The sequence below is a fragment of the Vulpes lagopus genome, chromosome 23 (assembly GCF_018345385.1).
Source record: "Vulpes lagopus strain Blue_001 chromosome 23, ASM1834538v1, whole genome shotgun sequence".
NCBI lineage: Eukaryota > Metazoa > Chordata > Mammalia > Carnivora > Canidae > Vulpes > Vulpes lagopus.
The window spans coordinates 61,123,342-61,144,310 of NC_054846.1; the positions used below are offsets into that span (position 1 = coordinate 61,123,342).

Consider the following 20,969-nt stretch of genomic DNA (forward strand, 5'->3'; position numbering starts at 1 on the left):
GGGGGGGGGCAGAGACACAGGAGGAGGGAGAAGCAGGCTCCATGCTGGGAGCCCAATGTGGGACTCGATCCTGGGACTCCAGGATCACGCCCTGGGCCAAAGGCAGGCGCTAAACCGCTGAGCCCACCCAGGGATGCCCTATAAAAAGTTTAATATGTACTTCCTTCAGTAGTGTTTGTTCGTTGGGTTGTTTTTTAAAGATTTTATTTATTTATTCATGAAAGACACATAGAGAGAGGCAGAGACACAAGCAGAGAAGCAGGTTCCATGCAGGGAGCCTGATGTGGGACTCGGTCTGGGGACCGTGGGATCACACCCTGGGCCGAAGGCAGGCAATTAACCGCTAAGCCACCCAGGCATCCCTGGGAGTTCCTGTTTGACTATATTTTGCTAACCTTGATGTTATTAAACTTTTTAATATTGGTGTGTCTGATAGTGGCAAATAATTACCCTTATACCATTTTTACTAATTTTCATTTTAACAGCATTTGCAGGTTTTTTCATGCATATTAGATATTTGATTTTTTTTTCCTGTGAGGTTTGTCTTTACTTTTTCTTTAACATACCTATATTTTATTATTAATTAATTAATTTTTAACATACCTATATTTTAAAATGTTATTACTTGAAGGTCATTAAAACTCGATTGTGTCTGATCATGGAGTATGATCATTTAATCCTAAGACTGCATGCTGCTTTGAGGTTCTCAAGAAGCATAGTTAGTTGCAGCCTAACCTGAAGCCATTGGAATATATGATACAAATTCATGATTGATTGTTGCTGTGAGAAATGTCAGTGTACTCAATTCCAACAAACATTCATGATGTTTTGCATATCAGTGCTACTAGACCTTAGGAAGACTAAGTCATAACTGGAAAGACCCTAGATAACGTCTTCTTATATTGTTATTTTTATATGTTTTCAAATAAGGTGCTACTGAATGGATGTATGACCTTGAGCCAGATCAGTTTTTTTTAGGGGCTTTAAGTGTGATTCTCCTTCAAAATTATATAATTACATTGAAAAACATTTGCTAAGGATTATTTTCTAAGTCCCCAAACATTTGTCTTGTGTATCCTTATTGAAATAAATGAATAATAAATGTTTTATTTATGCAGTACCTATGTCATAAGCAATCTCAGAAAAATATAGAAGTGAGTGAAATTTTTGAAAATCATTTAAATAAAAGTGTTGATGTTATAGTTCTGCCTATAATGGGTTATTACTTACCCCTCTAGGGTAAATGCCCATCCCAGTGGAAACCACTCTACTATTTTGAACTGAAGTTATTTGTTACATTAGTTATGTTTATTATCCTTATTTGACTTTTTCCTTAAGAGTGAAATCTTTATTTCAGTGTTTAAGGGATTTTGTAAATGAAAATGTTAAATCTAGAACAAATTATCCCATAAAGTTCTCACAGTAAATGTGAATACCCCATCAAATTCGGTCAGTCTTGTGTTTTGAAATGGATAACATATCCAATAGGAAGTAGATTTGATGTTAGGAGATTTTACTCTAAATCCTCATTCTAGCATTCTTGGGACCTTACATTCTGCCTTGGATCTCTATTCTTGTCTATAAAATTGGGGATAATAGCTCCCCAGTAGGTGGTTGTGAATATCAAGTGGGACAGTATAACATTGCCATTAGCATAGCTTTTGGTATCAGATACTATGCAGTGTGTCCATTTCTTTATTTCCTCTCCATTCTGAATACTGTTTTAAAGAAGTATGTCATGTAGAGCAGCTTTCCACCATTTTCCTGTCAGTATGTACAGCCCATTAAGAGAAAAAAGTTTCCTAGATCTTTATAGAGGATTTGTAATATGGTTTTAGATTCAGAGAGCCTGTGATGAACTATTAGATTGGAAGTGTAATTTACAGTAAATTTTTTTTTACATTGAAACAATATAGATGTTCTTTGGGATCCATATATGGTAGATATACTAAATTTGACCTGTCCCAACTAACCGATCATTCTATATAAAGGTTTTATTTCTTTTTAGATTTTTTTTTTTTTTTAAATTCATGAGAGACCCAAAGAAAGAGAGAGAGGCAGAGACACATGCAGAGGGAGAAGCAGGCTACATGCAGGGAGCCCGATGTGGGACTCGATCGCGGGTCTTCAGGATCATGCCCTGGGCCAAAGGCAGTGCTAAACCGCCACCCACCCTGGCTGCCCTATAAAGTTTTTTTAATTCATTTGACCATTGGTTTTAACTTGGTTTATTGTTTGGCACTTAAATTATGTATTTCATTTTATTGAAATCTGAACATATCAAAAGTAATTTGAATTTGTAATACAGGGATCCCTGGGTGGCGCAGCGGTTTGGCTAAATACTAAGGTTCTAAAAAATAGAACCTTAGTATTTCCTTTAAAAAATTCCCAGAAGTTCAGTTTGGTCAACATTATGCTGCTCTCCTTTACAGAATTTGAAAGAAGCAGTGAGAATTTGGAACCAAATCTACTTGGTTGAATTTTTTAATTTTTATTTATTTGCTTGGAATTTTTAAAAGTATTTGAGAGAGAATGAACAGAGAAGGACAGAGGGGAGAGAGGGAGAAGCAGACTTCCTGCTCAGCAGGGAGCCTGACACGGGGCTCAATGCCAGGACCCTGGGATATGACCTGAAGGCAGAAGCTTAACCTACTGAACCATGGAGATGCCCCTGAATTTTAGTATTCATATTGTACTCACATCAAAGATACATATCTGAAAAATTATCTTTTTTTTTTTTTTTAAGATTTTATTTATTCATGAGAGAGAGAGAGAGAGAGAGAGAGAGAGGCAGAGACACAGACAGAGGGAGAAGCAGGCTCCATGCAGGGATCCCGACGTGGGACTCCATCCTGGGTCTCCAGAATCACGCCGAGCCAAAGGCAGGCGCTTAACCGCTGAGCCACCCAGGGATCTCCCTGAAAAATTATCTTAAACTTCAAAAATAAGTTAGTGAATCCTTTAATAATAGTACAAAGCATCAAAAATAAGTAATTACAGAATACCTGGTACATTCTATGTATTATGCAGGATTCTGGTCTATAGTGATGAAAAAAACAGATTTGATTCTTGCCCTCCTTGTTTATTGTCTAGTAGAGAAGGTAAATATTAAACAATTTTTATGTTAGTTTGCTTATTGATATAATAGAATAGTAGTCAGTATTTGATGATCTTCTGTTTTTATCCACCTTCCAATTAGTTTGTCCTTAGGTAAGAGGAGTGTAAGAAAAACAATTCCATGCTTAATTATTACATAATTATTTTTAGGTCTAATATGAATGGTTTTGAATAAACATTATTGTTTTTTTCCAACTTGTGTAGGTTATAAGGAATGATTTTCTTTTCATTATTGAGATTTTTAATTATTCGTGAGAGATAGACAGGCAGAGACACAGGCAGAGGGAGAACCATTCTCCCACAGGGAAGCCTGATGTGGGACTCAATCCCAGGACCCTGAGATCATGACCTGAGCCAAAGGTAGACACTCAACCATTGAGCCAACCAGGTGCCCCAAGAAATGATTTTCCATGCCACTTATCTGTAGTCAGCTTCATTGATATTGGTTGTCAAACTAAAAAATTGAGGCAAGTGTATGGTTAAGAAGGGAAGACCTTACTAATATGAGGGAGAGTAGGATTGGCAGAAATCTATATTTTAGGTTTGGAAATGCCAAAAATAAGTACCCCTTTGAACATCCCAAAACCATAAGACATTTGAGCCCTGGAGATTATTACAAAGAATTAGAAAGCTTGTACGAAATTACTTATAGGAATTATTTGGAGGTGGGGAATGGGACTGGAATTAGATGGAATACAAGTATGATTTTTTCCCTTCTTTATTGCATGCAAAATTTTAAAGTGGTGGGATTGTAGGTCGATTTTACTTTTTTGTTGTGTTTTAGTAGTTTTTGGAATAAAACTTAAGCAGATGATAAGTTAGGGCTATATGTTTTAGTATGAAACAATATCCAAGATGGTTTTTTTTCCCTAAGAAAAGAATCATCCTCTTTTATAAAGAAGTGATGTATGAAGAAGTTTTGAAAGAATTACTAAAATGTTATGTGTTGCATGAATTAGTGGGACATTCACTTTGTTTCTTGTGTTTTTAAATGATTTGTACTTAATGTTACCCTTTTATTTTTATTTTATTTTTTAAAATACTTCATTTTTAAGTAATCTCTACATCCACCATGGGGCGTAGACTTAACCCAAGATCAAGAGTTGCATTCTCCACCAACTGAGCCAGCCAGGTGCTCCACCTGTTACCCTTTTAAATTAGTTTTCATTTTATCAGCTGTTGTTTCAGTTCTTGTCTTTGCTTTTCTCCATTCTCTCTGTGTCCTAGCCCCCTTGTGTCTTTTTTTCCTTTTACTCCCTTACTTGAGATCTGAAGGAATACCCTCTGGTAGCTTCCTGAGATCTTTCCTGTCTCTTGTTTGTCTTAGGTTGCGTGTAAGAATCTAGGTTTAAAATCAGTTTTGCTCAGAACTTTGAAGCATATGTTACAAGTCAGATATCTCCAACATACAAAGCAGTAAAGAATGTATAAAATAAACATGACCTGGGGATCCCTGGGTGGCTCAGCGGTTTAGCACCTGCCTTTGGCCCAGGGCGCGATCCTGGAGTCCCGGGATTGAGTCCCATGTCAGGCTCCTGGCATGGAGCCTGCTTCTCCCTCCTCCTGTGTCTCTGCCTCTCTCTCTCTCTCTATATCAGGAATAAATAAATAAATAAATCTTAAAAAAAAATAAACATGACCTAACAAATAAGATGATTGAATGAACCCTTTCACAAATTCTTTTACCTCCCACCACCATCCTGATTTTGGTATTTAATCATTCTCCTGCATCACTTTACTTAATATTTGTGCATTTTAATACAGTCTGTAGTATTATTATATGTGTTTTTAGCTTTACTTAAATAGTGTACTATATGTATTCTTCTGAAGCTTTTTAAATTCAATGTAATGGAAAAATAAATTCAACATAACATTTCTAAGATTTGTCTATATTGCTATGAATAGCTTTGGTACATTCATTTTCAGTGACATGTAGTGTTTTATGTGCATATGTTATAATTCATTTGTTATTGTTAATGGATTTAGAAGCATTTATTAACTGTTTAGAAGTTTAATAGTTAATGTATATTAATATATTAATATTTATTAGCAGTTAAATTATTAATATATATGCTTAGAAGCATATATTAACTGTTGGAATAGACATCTTTCCAGTATATCTTGATACATGGGTACAAGAATTTCTTGAGGATGTATACTTAAAGTGGAGCTGCTGGGTTCATATATAGGCCTGCCTTCAACTATAATAAATACTGCCAGGTTACTCTCCAAAGTATCTATAGCAGTTTATGTCAGTTTTCAGCGTATGGAAGTTAATGTTGTTGCACATTCTTGCCAATACTCCATGTACTTAAATTTTAGCTATTCTCATTGGACGTGGTATCTCATTTTGGTTTTAATTTGTTTTTGTTTTCATATTTCCTCTTCTGTGAATTGCTTTTTCTTATTTTTTGCTCATTTTTTAGTTGGGTTATTTGTCATTTCATTTTATTTTTAATTTAGATTTAGATTATTATTTATTTTTATTTTGGATTTTATTTATAAGTAATCTCCATACCCAACATGGATCTTGAACTCACAACTCTACGATCAAGTTTTGCATATTCTACTGACTGACCTGGCCAGGCACCCCTTATTTGTCTTTTTCTTTTTTTTCCTAAGATTTTATTTATTTATTTGTGATAGACACAGAGAGAGGGGCAGAGACACCTGCAGAGGGAGAAGCAGGCTCCATCCCGGGAGCCTGACATGGGACTCGATCCCAGGACCCCAGGATTGCGCCCTGGGCCAAAGGCAGGCACTAAACCGCTGAGCCACCCAGGGATCCCCTGTCTTTTTCTTTATAGTTTTTTTTGTTTGTTTTGTTTTCTTGGGGTTTTTTAAGATTTTATTTATTTATTTGAGAGAGAGAAGACACATGAGCACTGGAAGGAGGGGGTCAAGCAGACTCCATGCTGAGCACACAGCCCAATGCAGGGCTTGATCTCACAACCCTGAGATCATGATCTAAGCTGAAATCAGTCAGCCACTTAACCAACTGAGCCACCCAGGCTCTGCAACTTTTTTTACAGTTTTTTATGAAATTATGTATGCTAGACATGAATCTTTGCAGGTCATGTATCTTAGAATTTTCTTCTCTCCAGCTTATCTTTCATTTTTTGTGTTATCTTTCTGCACAGAAGTTTTATTTTTTGCAATGTAAATTATAAATCTGGCAATTGAAACATGATGTGTACTTTTGACCCATGTGTCTTTTTTTTTTTTTTTTTGGTGTGCCTGATTGCCTCAGTTGATTGAGCATCCCACTCTTGATCTCAGGGTTGTGAGTTCAAAGCCCCACTTAAGCTTCCTTTAAAAAAAAGCTTCACGCCCAACATGGGGCTTGAACTCACAACCCTAGATCAAAAGTCACACATTCCACTGAGCCAGCCAGGTGCCCCAACCCAAGGCTGATATATTTTTTTAAAACAGCTTTATTGAAGTATAATTGACTTATAGTAAACTGTTTCTAGTGTTAAAATGTGAGATTTGATAAGCTTTGGCACATCCAAACACCCATGAAATCATCACCATAATCAAGATAATGAATATATCCATCACTCCTAGAAGTTCCTTCTCACTTCATTGTGTTTCCTCTTTCTTTCCCTGCCATCTTTCCACCTTCACTCAACTATTGATATACTTGTTGTCTATATAGATTAGATTGCGTTTTAAAGAATTTTATATAAATAAAACTCTGCAGTGTCTTTGGCTTCTTTCACTCAGTATAATTATTTTGAAATTCATGTTGTATATATTACTAGTTAATATGCTTTGTTGCTGGTTATTCGTTATATGGTTCTATCATGATTTGCTCATTCACCTATTGATAGACATTTGGCTTATTGCTAGTTTTTGACTATTGCAAGTAAAGTTGCTTTGAACATTTGTGTATAAATCTTTGTATGGATGGATGCTCTCCCGGGTAAATACCTAGGTAGAATGGCTGGGTCACATGACAGGCTTTTCACAATAGTTGTATCATTTTACATTACTACTAACAATGTATGAGAGTTCTAGTTTTCCACCTCCTGATCAACACTAGGTATGGCTATTCTTTTTCATCTTAGCCATTTTAAAATTCGTGGTAGTTATTTGTGGCTCTAATTTGCAGTTTATTTTATTTAATATATATATATTTTTTAATTTTTCATTTATTTACGATAGTCACACAGAGAGAGAGAGAGGCAGAGACATAGGCAGAGGGAGAAACAGGCTCCATGCACCGGGAGCCCGACGTGGGATTCTATCCCGGGTCTCCAGGATCGCGCCCTGGGCCAAAGGCAGGCGCCAAACCGCTGCGCCACCCAGGGATCCCGCAGTTTATTTTATTTAAAGATTTATTTATTCATTTGAGAGAGGGGCTGAGTAGGGTGGCAGGAAGGGCAGAGGGAGAGAATCTCAAGCAGATTCCTGCTGAGCTTGGCAAAGCCCAACTCAAGGCTGATCTCATTACCCCAAGACTTTGACTTGAGCCAGAACCAAAGCTGGATGCTTAACTAAGTGTGCCGCCTAGGTGCCCTTTATTTATTTTTTTTAAAAAGTTTTATCTATTTATGAGAGAGTGAGAGAGCGTGTGCATGTGTGCATGCGTGAGTGGGGGGAGAGAGAGAGGGAATGGGAGAGAGAATCTTTCATCAGACTCCCTGCTGAATGTGGAACCTGATACGGCTTGATCTCACGACCCCGAGATTGTGACCTGAACTGAAATCAAGAGTTGGATGCTTCACCAACTGAGCTAGCCAGATGCCCCACTAATGACTTAACTATGTTGAATACCTTTTCATGTGCTTGTTTGCCATCCTTACATCTTTTTTGGTGAAATGCCTTATCAGATCTTTTGCCCATAAGAGAAAACGGATTGTCTTTTTATAGTTGAATTTTGAGAGGGATTGTGTGTCTGTGTCTTTGCCTGATTCTGGACATAAGCCTTTCATCAGGTAGGTTTTCTTTTCTTTTCTTTTTTTTTTTTTAAACTTTATTTATGATAGTCACACACACAGAGAGAGAGAGAGAGAGAGAGAGGCAGAGACATAGGCAGAGGGAGAAGCAGGCTCCATGCACCGGGAGCCCAATGTGGGATTCGATCCCGGGTCTCCAGGATCGTGCCCTGGGCCAAAGGCAGGCGCCAAACCGCTGCGCCACCCAGGGATACCCTCTTTTCTTCTTTTTCTTTTCTTTTCTTTTCTTTCTTTTCTTTTCTTTTCTTTTCTTTTCTTTTCTTTTCTTTTCTTTTCTTTCTTTTCTTCTTTTTCTTCTTTCTTTCGAGGCTTAGTTGGCAAAGAATGGGCAGAATGGCAATGGTGATTTGTATCACTTCTAAGGTTATACATGTTCTGACTCTGGTTCACTTGGGACTCTCTGGAGGGAACACTCTTGGTCATGACACAGATTCCATTGTGGTGATGTGGCCATGGGGAAAGCCTGAGGTGCTTCTGCTGTTTATAGGGAGCAAATTACAAGGATGAACTTAGGCAGAACAGTATGGTGGACGTCACACATTCTGGAAAGAACTGTTGGTGAACTCGTGAGATACCATTAAGAACTACTAGAAAATACTGGGTAAGACAGGAAAGAAAGTCCTACATAACTAGATGGGCACATGAGCAGCAAGCACATGGTTTATTTCATTAAATTGATCCCTTCTATAACCACAGAGTTGATGGAGTCAGGGGGAAAAAAACTGAATCAAATATATTCTCCACAAAGATCATCTCCTAGGCTGTGGCTTTTCTTTTTATTCTCTTAACAGTATCTCCTGAAGAACACAAGTTCTTAATTTTGATAAAGTTCAGTTTATCAACTTTCTCTTTTATGTAAGAAATCTGCCTAATTCAAGACCACAAAGATTTTCTGCAGGGTTCCCTTCTAGAAATTTGTTTGAGGTTTTACATTGAGATCTGTGATCCATTTGGAGTTAATTTTTGTATTATATGAGTAAGGGTGGATGGAAATTTTTTGTTTTTTGTTTTTAATTTTTTGTGTTTTTTTAAAATGAATAGCTAAATGTTCCACATCATTTGTTGAAAAGACTGCTTTCTCACTGAATTAAGAAATTGCCTTTGCACCTTGTTGAAAATCAATTAGGCATATGTATGTAGGTGTATTTCTGGACTCTTCTGTTCATTGAGCTATTTGTCTCCTCTGATGCCATTATCATACTCTTGTGTTGCTTTTTCAAACAAAATATAGTTTGAAAGCAGTATCGCACATAGAGGCAGGAAGTAGAATAGTGGTTGCCAGGGGACTGAAATGAGGGAGTAATAGGGAGTTATTGTTTAATAGGCTCAGTTTCAGTTTTGCAAGGTGAGAATTCTATGGATGGATGTTGGTGATGGTAGCACAGTAACTTAATAAATATACTTAATGCCACGGAACTGTACTTTTAAAAATGGTTAAGATGATAAATTTTGTTGTGTGGGTTTTTTTATTATAATCTTTTATTAAGAGTTATATTGTACAATGTCTGGGGCAAAATGAGTACTCAGTTTCAGTTGATTGTTTTTTTTTAAAAAAAAAAAAACCACAAAAAACAAAACCCAAAGAGGTTAACAAATGATGAGGGTAAGACGTTTGAATCCACAGCCACAAGGCATATTATTTCACTCTATTACACAGCTACACTTGAATTTTAATACTTTTCCCCAGTGTGATAAAGCTTGGATTTTAAAGTCTCTAAACTTAGTATTCTAGATCAATCCTTTTAGTAATAATGACTCACTAAAGCAGAAATGGGGGATATTTGAATTTATCTTCTCCCCATCTTCCTGTTGCACACTCACCCACCTATGCTTCTTGAAAGTTGGTAATCTGAAATCTCAAGGCATAAAGTTGACTCTCTTTTTGAGGTGTTTCTAAAATCGTAGTGAAGTTAATATAAAATTTACCATTTTAAGCATTTTTTAAAAATTTATTTATTAATGAGAGATAGAGAGAGAGAGAGAGGCAGAGACACAGGCAGAGGGAGAAGCAGGCCCCATGCAGGAAGCCCGACATGGGACTTGATCCCGGGTCTCCAGGATCAGGCCCTGGGCTGAAGGCAGTGCTAAACTGCTGAGCCACCGGGGCTGCCCCATTTCAAGCATTTTTAAGTATACATTTGCTAGTGTTAAGTATATTCCATTGATATGAAACCATCACCACTATTGATATTCAGAACATTTTCATCTCAAGCCAAAACTCTGAACCCATTAGACACTAATTCCCCATTCCTCCCTCTTTCCAGTCTCTGACAACTACACTTCTACTTTTAGTCTCTAAGAATTTGACCATGGTACCACGTGTGAGTGGAAACATACATTATTTGTCTCTTTGTGATTTGCTAATTTTACTTAGCATAATGGCTTCAAGATTGATCCATGTAGCATGTGTCAAATATCCTTTTTCTTAAAGATTTATTTATTTATTTCAGAGAGAGAGCAAGAGAGCATGAGTGTGCGAACATGTAAGTTGGGGGAGGGGCAGAGGGAGGGAACTTAAGCAGATTTCACACTGAGCACAGAGCCTAACATGCGGACCTCAGATCTCACAACTGTGAGATCATAACCTGAGCCTAAACCAAGAGTTGGACACTTAACTGACTGAGCCAAACAGGCCCCCGAAATTTCTGTTCTCTTTTAAGGCGGAATAATATTCAATTGTGTGTTTATATTACAATTTGTTTGTTCATTCATACATTGATGGGTTCTTGGGTTGCTTCAACCTTTTGGCTATTGTAAATAATGCTGCCATGAACATGGGTGCAAAGCACAAATACCTTATTAGGTCCTGCTTTTGATTGTTTTGGGTGTATGTCCAGAAGTGGTAGTGTTTAATTTTTGGAGGAACCACCGTGACATTTTCCACAGTGGCTGCACCATTTTTACATTTCCACCACCTATACATAGGGGTTCCACATCTCCATATCCTTGTCAGTGCTTGTTATTTTCTGATTTTGGTTTGTTTTGTTGCTTGAGAATAGCCATCCTAATGGGTATGAAGTGATTATCTCATTGTGATTTTGATTTGCATTTTTTTAAAGATTTTATTTAGAGAGCTCAAGTAGGGGGAAGAGCAGAGGGAGAAAGAGCATCTCAAGGAGACTTGGCATTGAACATGGAGCTCCTGATGCAGAGCTCAGTCTCATGACCCTGAGATCATGACCTGAACCAAAACCAAGAGCAGGTGCCTAACCAACTGAGCCACCCGGATGCCTCTGATTTGCATTTCTTCTTTTTTTGGAAAAAAAAAATTATTTATTTGAGAGAGAGAGGGAAGGGCAGAGAGGGAGAGGGAAAGAATCTCAAGCAGATTCTTCCACTGAGTGTGAATCCCGATGTGGGGCTTGGTCTCAAAAATGAGATGATGACCTGAATCAAAATCATGAGTCAGGTGTTCAACCAACTGAGCCACCCAGGTGCCCTCCTTCCCCAATTGGCGTTTCTTAATTAATGATGTTAAGCATGTTTTTAATGTGCTTTTTTGCTGTTTGTGTATCTTCTTTGGAGAAATGCCTATTTAAGTCCTTTGCCAATTTTTAGTTGGGTGGTTTCGTTTTTTGTTGATGAATTTCAAGACTTCTTTATATATTCTGGCTGTCAGTTCCTTAACAGATATATGATGTACAAATATTTTCTCCTGTTCTTTGGATGTCTTTTTATCATGCTGATTGTGTCCTTTGGTGTGCAAAAGTTTTAAATTTTGATATAGTTCAGTTTGTCTATTTTTACTTTTGTCACCCATGGTTTTGGATCTTATTCAAGAATATCATTGTCAAATCCAGCTTTTCCCCTGTGTTTTCTTCTAAGAAGTTTTAACACTTATATCTGTATTGAGTTTATTTTTGTCTGTGGTATAGGGTAAGAGTCTAATTCTTTTGCATATGGATACCTAGTTTTCCCAGCACTGTTTATTGAGAAAACTGCTCTTTCTCTCACTGAATGATCTTTGCACTCTTGTGGAAATTCATTGACCATACATGTAAGGTTTATTTCTGGGCTCTATTCCATTGGTCTGTATGTCTGCCTTCATGCCAGTTTGATTATTGTGCCTCTGTAGTAAATTTTGAAATCAGGAAATGTGAGATCTACAGCTTTGTTCTTCCTTTCAAGACTGTTTTTGGCAATTCAGGGTCCCTTGAGATTCCCTAACAATTTTAAGATGAATTTTTCTAATTCTGCAAAATAAGTAATTGGGATTTTGCTAAGGATTGCATTGTATCTTTAGACTGCTTTGGATAGTATTGACATCTTAACAATAGAAGTCTTCCAGTCTGTGAACATTTCCATGTCATGTCTTTGATTTGTGTCTTCTTTCATTTCTTTCAGCAAAGGTCTGTAGTTTTCAGTGTGTAAGTCTAGTCTTTCACTCCTTTTTTTTTTTTAATTTTTATTTATTTATGATAGTCACAGAGAGATAGAGAGAGGCAGAGACACAGGCAGAGGGAGAAGCAGGCTCCATGCACCGGGAGCCCGACGTGGGATTCGATCTCGGGTCTCCAGGATCGCGCCCTGAGCCAAAGGCAGGCGCCAAACTGCTGCGCCACCCAGGGATCCCTCCCTTTTTTTTTTTTTTTTTTAAGATTTTATTTATTTATTTGAGAGAGAAAGAGAGAAGAGAAAGCACAGGCAGGGGCAGGGAGAAGAAGAAGCAGATTCTGCTGAGCAGGGAGCACTGTGTGGGACTCCACCCCAGGACCCTGAAATCCTGACCTGAGGTGAAGGCAGACACTTAACTGAGCCACCCAGCACCTCTGATTAAGTTTATTCCCAACTATATTTCTGATGTTACTACAAATGGAATAGTTAACTTCCTTTTCAGATTATTCATTTGTTAGTATATAAAATCAGCTGATTTTGTGTGTTAATTTTGTGTCCTGCAAGTTCAGTGAATTTGTTTAATTCTGCTTGTTTATTTTAAATGTGGAGTCTTTATCATTTTCTACATACACAATCATATTATTTGCAAACAGTGATATTTTTATTTTCTCTCAAATTTGGATAGCTTCTATTTCTTTTTCTTGCCTAATTGCTCTCACTAGGACTTCCAGTATTGTGTTGATTAGAAGTGGTGAAAGTTGGCATCTTTTTTCTGATGGTAAAGGAAAAGCTTTCAGTCTTACCATTGAGTATAATATTAGTTATGGGTTTTTCATCCATGAATCTATATTATGTTCAGATAGTTTTCTTCTTTAATAGTTTTTATTTATTTATTCATGAGAGACACACAGAGAGGCAGAGACCTAGGCAGAGGGGAAGCAGGCTTCCCTGCAGGAAGCCCTATGCAGGACTCGATCCTGGGATCCCGACCTGAACCAAAGGCAGATGATCAACCACTGAGCCACCCAGGTGCCCCAAGATAGTTTTCTTCTATTCCTTGTTTGTTGACTGTTTATCATGAAAAGTTGTTAAATTTTTTAAATGCCCTTTCTGCATTAGTTGATATGTTCTTGTGAGGGTGTTTCCCTTTATTGTTATTGTAATTATTACATTATATGATTTTCTTTTTTACATTATATGATTTTCATACACTGAACCATCTTTGCATTCCAGGAATAAATCCCACTTGGTTGTTGTATCTGATCCATTTTACTATGCCATTGATACTAGTTTACTAGTAATTTGTTGATTTTTAAAAAATCAATGCTTATAAATGATAATATGTAGTTTACTTGTAATCTTTGTCTGGCTTTGATATCAATAATATTGGCATTATAGGATGAATTAGAGTGTATTTCCTCCTCTTTGATTTTTTGGAAGATTAAAGTTAACTGTTGGAGTTATCCTCATCCAAGCTCTCTGCCTTACTGTTATTGATAACTCAGATGAAGATACCTTACAGATGCTGTGGTGATTTTTAAGATTATTTCATAAAAGAAATATATGAAGATTTTATTCAACTTCACCAGTAATGAAAGGATTATAAATTGAATAAACATGATAATTATATTTCCCCTATCCAGTTGACCCTCAAAAATTGTATTTAGGAAAAAAAATTGTATTTAGGTTGTAATATACAATAACTTTGACAGCTCCCAATCTGTCACTGTCTTAACACTAATAATAGGAATGTAAATTGGAACACATTTTCTGGAGCAGAATTTGAGTCTATGTAAAGCCTTAAAAATAATGCATCCTTTGACCCAGCAATTCCATTTATAGTATATTATCCTGAGAAAATTGTCATGGATACATGAAAGAAGTTAGCAGTGCTTTCATCATTATAATAATGCAAAGTTAAAAACCATAATATCCAGAAACAGAATTCAGTAATAAATTGTGGTATACACACACAGCTGTACAGCTATAACATACTGATGTTGGAGAAAATTTTACAAAACATTGTGTAGTATAATCCCATTAATATACTTCTATTGATGCATTATGAAAACCTCTCAGTATTACCTGTTAACAGTGGTCTCTTTCTGGATAGTGGTAGTGTGTATTTTTGACATTTTTATTTCTACTACTTCTCTCTGTTTTTTAAACAGTAAATGATACTACTTTTATGATAAAATAGGAAAAGGTATTCTATTAGAATTGAAAATGAAATGATGCAAGAAAGTGTAGTTAAATCTTATGGCAGAATCAGTATCTAAAAATAATCTTGGTAGGCTGGGATGATGGACTGAATCCAGTGAAATTTAATCAGGATGGGTGAATTAGATGAGATAGAGTAATAAGCAACTCATATTTCTGAGTTTAAAAAACCAACTATAACAAGTATGCAAAGTGTGAGGTGGGTCCTAATAGCAGCATATATAAAAAACTTAAAGGTTTTAGTGGATGCTAAACACCTTCTCTATGTGAGCAGCTAGCAGTTTTCCTACTCTTCTATTTCATTGCACACCCAGCTTAGTCTCTTCATGGGAAACCTCCAGTGTTTCTCACTGAGTGATATTCAGTCTTGTCACCATTTGCCCCCATTTGTTTTAGTCATTTCTGACTTTGTTCAACGTTGCTGTCTATTTGGAGTCCTCCTGTTCCTCTCACTTTTGCTTTTTCAAACTTGACCTGTACTTCAGAAATCAGACTTAGGCTTGCTAGAAGCCTTTTTGTCATAGTGCAATCACATTTTACTCAGATTTATTTAATTCTGGGAATTCCATGTGTCGAGATATACAAATCAATAAGGTTTCTCACTTTATGTGCAAAATCTGAAATAATGCAAATCCCCTTCTATTATTAAAAGTGACATAAAAAAAGTGACATAATTTCCTTTTGCCATGGGACATGCAGATTTAATGATAACTACCAGATACCTTTTACCATGTCTTTGTGAACCACCAGCATTCTAAAGTGTGGGTTGTCAGCACCATTGCCTCAAAAACCTTCCCAGAAGCAGTCTTTTAATGACACTACTTGCAACAAAATATTAAAGATGGTGTATAGGTGAAAAAAGCAGAATTTAAAAGTACGCTTAAAATAGTTGTAGAATTGTGCATTCTGAGAAGACATGAAGCAAAGCAATGAAGTGTGGGCTCTGGAGCCTGATGACCCTGAATTCAAATTTAAATCCTGAATCCAGCACTTACCTACTGGATGATTTAGGGTGAATAACTTAATCTCTCTGTGTCTGTTTCCTCATTTTTTTTTTTTTATGATAGTCACACACACACACACAGAGAGAGAGAGAGAGAGAGAGAGAGAGAGGCAGAGACACAGGCAGAGGGAGAAGCAGGCTCCATGCACCGGGAGCCCGACGTGGGATTCGATCCCGGGTCTCCAGGATCGTGCCCTGGGCCAAAGGCAGGCGCCAAACCGCTGCGCCACCCAGGGATCCCTGTTTCCTCATTTAAAAAAAAAAAGAAAAGATTTTATTAAGTATTGTCTACACTCAATGTGGGGCTTGAATTTACAACCCCGAGATCAAGACTTGCATGCTCTACCAACTGAGCCAGCCAGGCACCCCTCTGTTTCCTCTATTTTAAAATGGGCTGATGATAAATCACCTACTTCACAGGGTTGTTGTAAATTGTGTTAGTAGCATGTAAAACTCCTAGGAGAATGCCTAGCTTATACTATGTGTTCAAAAATACTATGAGTATTCCTTTGGGAATATTAGTCTAGAACCACTTTTTTAAAATTTTTTATTTATTTATGACGGAGAGAGAGAGAGAGAGAGAGAGAGAGAGAGAGAGGCAGAGACATAGGCAGAGGGAGAAGCAGGTTCCATGCACTGGGAGCCCGATGTGGGATTCGATCCCGGGTCTCCAGGATCGTGCCCTGGGCCAAAGCCAGGCGCCAAACCGCTGTGCTACCCAGGGATCCCCTAGTCTAGAACCATTTGAAATTGATTGATTAAGATTTTATTTATTTATCTGACAGAGGGAGCGGTGGGCAGAAAGAAAGGAAGAAGCAGGCTCCCCTCAGAGCAGGGAGCCCAATGCAGGGCTTGATCTTAGGATTCTGAGATCAGGACCTGAACCAAAGGCAGACACTTACTGACTGAGCCACCTAGACGCCCCAAAGATTTATTTATTTGAGAGAGAGTGCATGCACACACAGCCATGAGAGCAGGGGGAGGAGCAGAGGGAGAGGGAGAGAGAATCTCATACAGATTCCCTGCTGAGTATGGAGCCTGAAGAATCCCACAACCTCAAGATCATGATCTGAATTGAAATCAAGAGTTGGACACTGCTTAACCTACTGAGCCACCCAAGCACCCCATCATTTGAGTTTTAAATTGTAATACATCTCTGCATAAAATATGGCCATTCTGTAAGAAATGCTCCCTTTTTGGGGTACCTGGCTGGCTCAATTGGAAGAACACACAACTCTTGATCTTGAGGTCGTGAGTTCGAGCATGTTGGGTGTAGAAGTTACTTTAAATAAATAAATAAACTTAAAAAAAAAAAAAAGAAAAAAAATCCCTCTTTGGTAGTTTCAGAAAATAGGATGCTTCCAATCTCTTTGGAACCATGTAGTGAGGAGTGTAGGTAGAATTCAGATGAGGGTAGATTTTTTTTTTTTTCTCCTTCATCAAAAACATGGTAATGTTCATTAAAATTTGGGAAATTTAGGGGCACCTGGGTGGCTCAGTGGTTGAGCGTCTGCCTTTTGGCTCTGGTCATGGGATTGAGTCCTGCATTGGGCTCCCCGAGGGAGCTTGCTTCTCCTTCTACCTATGCCTCTGTCTCTGTCTCTCATGAATAAATAAAATCTTTAAAAAAAATTGGAGAAGTTTAGAAAAATATAAAGACAACACAAACTTGTTCATAATGCTACTACTGTCCCTGTGATAGCCACATTAGCATTTTAGTTGAGTTCCTTCTGTTTTTTTTTCTCTGTACATTACCTTTTTTTATGTACAAATACATTGTGATTATACCACATATATAGAACTGGAGAGTATTTAGCCTAGAGAAGAAACTATTGTAGAAATCCAGGTGAGTCCATAGTAAACTATGTTGGAGGCCTGGTTAGGGTCACGGTCTATAGAAATAAGTAAAGTGTAGGGGCAGGAAACAGGTATTTCTGAGGTTGATCAATTTGAATCAACAAACTTTGGGGCAATGGTGTCAAAGATAGGTTTTTTTAGCTCTAGCTCTTGAAAAAAGAGGCAGATGGAACATGGGAGGAAGAGCATATTTGCTCGGGAAGATGTTTTGGACATGTTGAGTTTGAGAATTGAGTAGGACATTCAGATGGAAATGTCTAATAGGCAGTTGTCTAATATAACAAAGACTTGAGAAGTAATCTGCCAGGGATGCGAATGAGAGCACCCAGGCATGCCATAAAAATGGCATTAAAATGTTGAAAATTATCAAAGATAGCGCCTATAGAGATACAGATGTATTTGATCTTTCAGTATACCTTGCTTTTTAAGGGCAGGTAGTTAGCCATAGTATTGCCCACATAGTAGGCGTTTGTGGAATAAAGGAGTTAACTGAAACAAAGAGAGGGGCCATTAATTTGGTCTCTGTCGAATCCTAATGAACTTGAGGGAGTCATATTTATTATTTATCTTCCCTTTCTCTTTCAGTTTTGTTGGTGTCTAAAATTTAAATTTCTAAGGAGAAGTAAGAACTCTATTTTTCTTTACTGCTTCTGATGGAATTTTGTTTACATGAGATACTTAAAATGTTATTTGGATGGCTATAATTCATTCAACTTAATCTTGAATTTTTAAAAAGATTTTATTTATTTAGAGAAAGCATGAGCAGGGGGAGGAGCAGAGGAAAAAGCAGGCTCCCTGCTGAGCCTGATGTGGGGCTAAATCCCAGGACCCTGGGATTATGAACTGAGCTGAAGGCAGATGCTCAACTGACTGAGCCACTTAGGCACTCCATTCTTGGATTTCTAAAAAACAGGTGATAGTGAGGAAGATTATTCCAGTGATTGTTCAGATGCTCAGGGTATGTCATAATGGATATGTTAAAGAGACCTATTTATTTTTTAATTTAATGTAATTTAATTTTTATTTTTTAAAATTTTATTTATTCATGAGAGACGCGGGGGGGGGGCGCAGAAACACAGGCAGAGGGAGGAGCAGGCTTCATGCAGGGAGCCCGACGTGGGACTCGATCCCGGGTCGCCAGGATCACGCCCTGAGCTGATGGCGGCGCTAAACTGCTGAGCCACCCAGGCTGTCCTAAAGAGACCTATTTAATTGGACTAACACATGAGGGTGAAGATTCAGGAATATAAAAATGTATAAATCAGTATAGGGCACGCTGTAAACATAAATACCCATGGGGTATTGAATATTTGAAATTGTGTTACTTGTGGAAGTCTTAATGGAATGTCAGTGTCAGAAAGTACTAGATTGGTGTCAGGAGCATTCTGAGTGGGAAGGTGGACTGAAAAGACCTACTTCACCTATATGCACTCTGCCCTTCTCTTTGTATATACTTCAGGCAACAGTTGGTTAATTTGCATGTGTGGTTTCAACTGTCACACTGTGTTGACTCATTCTGAAAGCTCCATGAGGATAGGCCCCCCCATGTCTTTTTCCCCAGCACCTTGCAGTCTAGGTTAGAGTAAGCTATCCGTAAATATTTGTCCAGTGGATAAAATGGTGAATGAATCAGCAAACATTTAGTGAGACTTGAGAATGTCCTGTGGCAGTGGAAGTGAGTAAATTGTTAAGCCTGTAAAGATTGATAACATAATATCTGACCTTAGGGAGCATAAAATCTGGTATTGAGTATAAATTTGTCAAGCTCTCTGGATTTAGATTAACCAGTGCAGACAATAATTAATTTGCTGACCTGAAACAGACTTTGTTTGTAACAAAGATTTTAATAAATTTCTTGAGAGATTGTGTGAACTCTTATTTACATAACAGATAAGTACATATTCTGCATTCCTTCTCTGTACTCATTCAGCTGCAGAAAAAGGATTGTTATGGGGTTGGTTTTATGAGCCTCTGGGTTTTGGGTTTTTCTTTTTTAAGATTTTATTTATTTATTTGAGAGAGAGAGAGAGGGAGAGAGCAAGAGAGAGAATGAACAGAGGGAGAGGCAGATGGGGAGGGAGAGGTGGACACCCTGCTGACCAGGGAGGCCAGATGCAGGGCTCTATCCCAGGACTTTGGGAACATGACCTGAGCTCAAGGTGCTCAACGGACTGAGCCACCCAGGCGCCCTTGATCCTCTGTTACTAAGTTTTTGCTTTTATTAAAATTTGGGACTTGATTAAATAAGGACAAAATACTCTTCCGAAAATACAGAAGGAACTCACATTTCTAAAGTGTGGTACAGCAGCAAGACACTTATTTGAATTGATATACTAAAATAAATGGCTTGATCATTCAGATATGCAAAGACCAGATAATCTGTTAGCTAAGAGAGTTTTTACTGTATATGGTATGATTGTTTATCATGTATTTCCTTTAAGGTATTTTTTTTTTAAGTAATCCAGATTATTCAGTACTTAATTATCAGAATAGATATAGATAGGGACTGTTACTTTGGGAACTAAAACTGCAGAAAATCCAGTGGAATCCTGCCATGCTACTACAGCTACTTGTGGTTCTTCAGGCAGAAAAATAAAAGACAGGAAGTCACAACTTTTTGAAGAAATTATTGGAGGGATAATAAATTCAAATCATATGTAATTCACTCAGGATAAAGCTACCCTCTGAAAATAAGACTTTACTATAGAAGTAGCCCCAACCAAGGAATTAGGACTAGCTCAGTCAGAATATGTATTCTAGAGGAAAAAACTTGTATCCTGCCTATGCATAATTCAAGTGGTAACCTAACTTGATAATATCAATTGACCATAAGCAAAACCTAATCAATTGTTAGAAGAAGGTATCTCTATATAATAGAAGAGAGTACAACTCTGAGGAACTTAAGAGTGTCCCCAAACAAGAATTTAGTAGTCATTTTGTAGAATTGTCCAAAGAGAACATAAGCCAGCTTTCCACCATCATTTAAACAAATTATTGTGTTGAACACATGTAGTTTATCAGGCTTGATTGTATTTAATTTTCCTTTGTTTTAGATTTCATACTCACCAGATACCCTCTTAGAAAATCATAGTATGGGTAACAGGGTACTCTGGGTGGTAGTATGACTATACTCTATTATAAACATAAATTAGTATTTGGTCTATATGTTAATTTTTAAAAACAGACTTAGTTAAAAATATATAACATCATTCTTTCACAAATTGGTTAGTGAGTGTAAATCAAGCCTAATCAGTTCTATGGGTGCAGGAAAAACTGAATTTGATGGAGCTATAGAGCTGAGGATCCATACTCAGGAATAAGTCTCTTTTTGTAGAAGGAGGGGGATCATAGGCTTATTCTTGGATACCCAGTGCTTGGCACATGGTTAGTGCTTAGTTTAATGTATTAATGAAACTCATTATTGAATTTCAGAGATCAAAACTCCAGACCAACTGTCTGTGAGAACAACTACAGAC

General features: G+C 37.4%; 1 protein-coding gene across 1 annotated transcript in view; it reads left to right on the forward strand.

Annotated features, from left to right (window-relative positions):
- RLF (RLF zinc finger) overlaps positions 1-20,969 on the forward strand; it is a 95,299-nt gene that overhangs the window by 11,676 nt on the left and 62,654 nt on the right. The gene's annotated exons all lie outside the window — the stretch shown is intronic.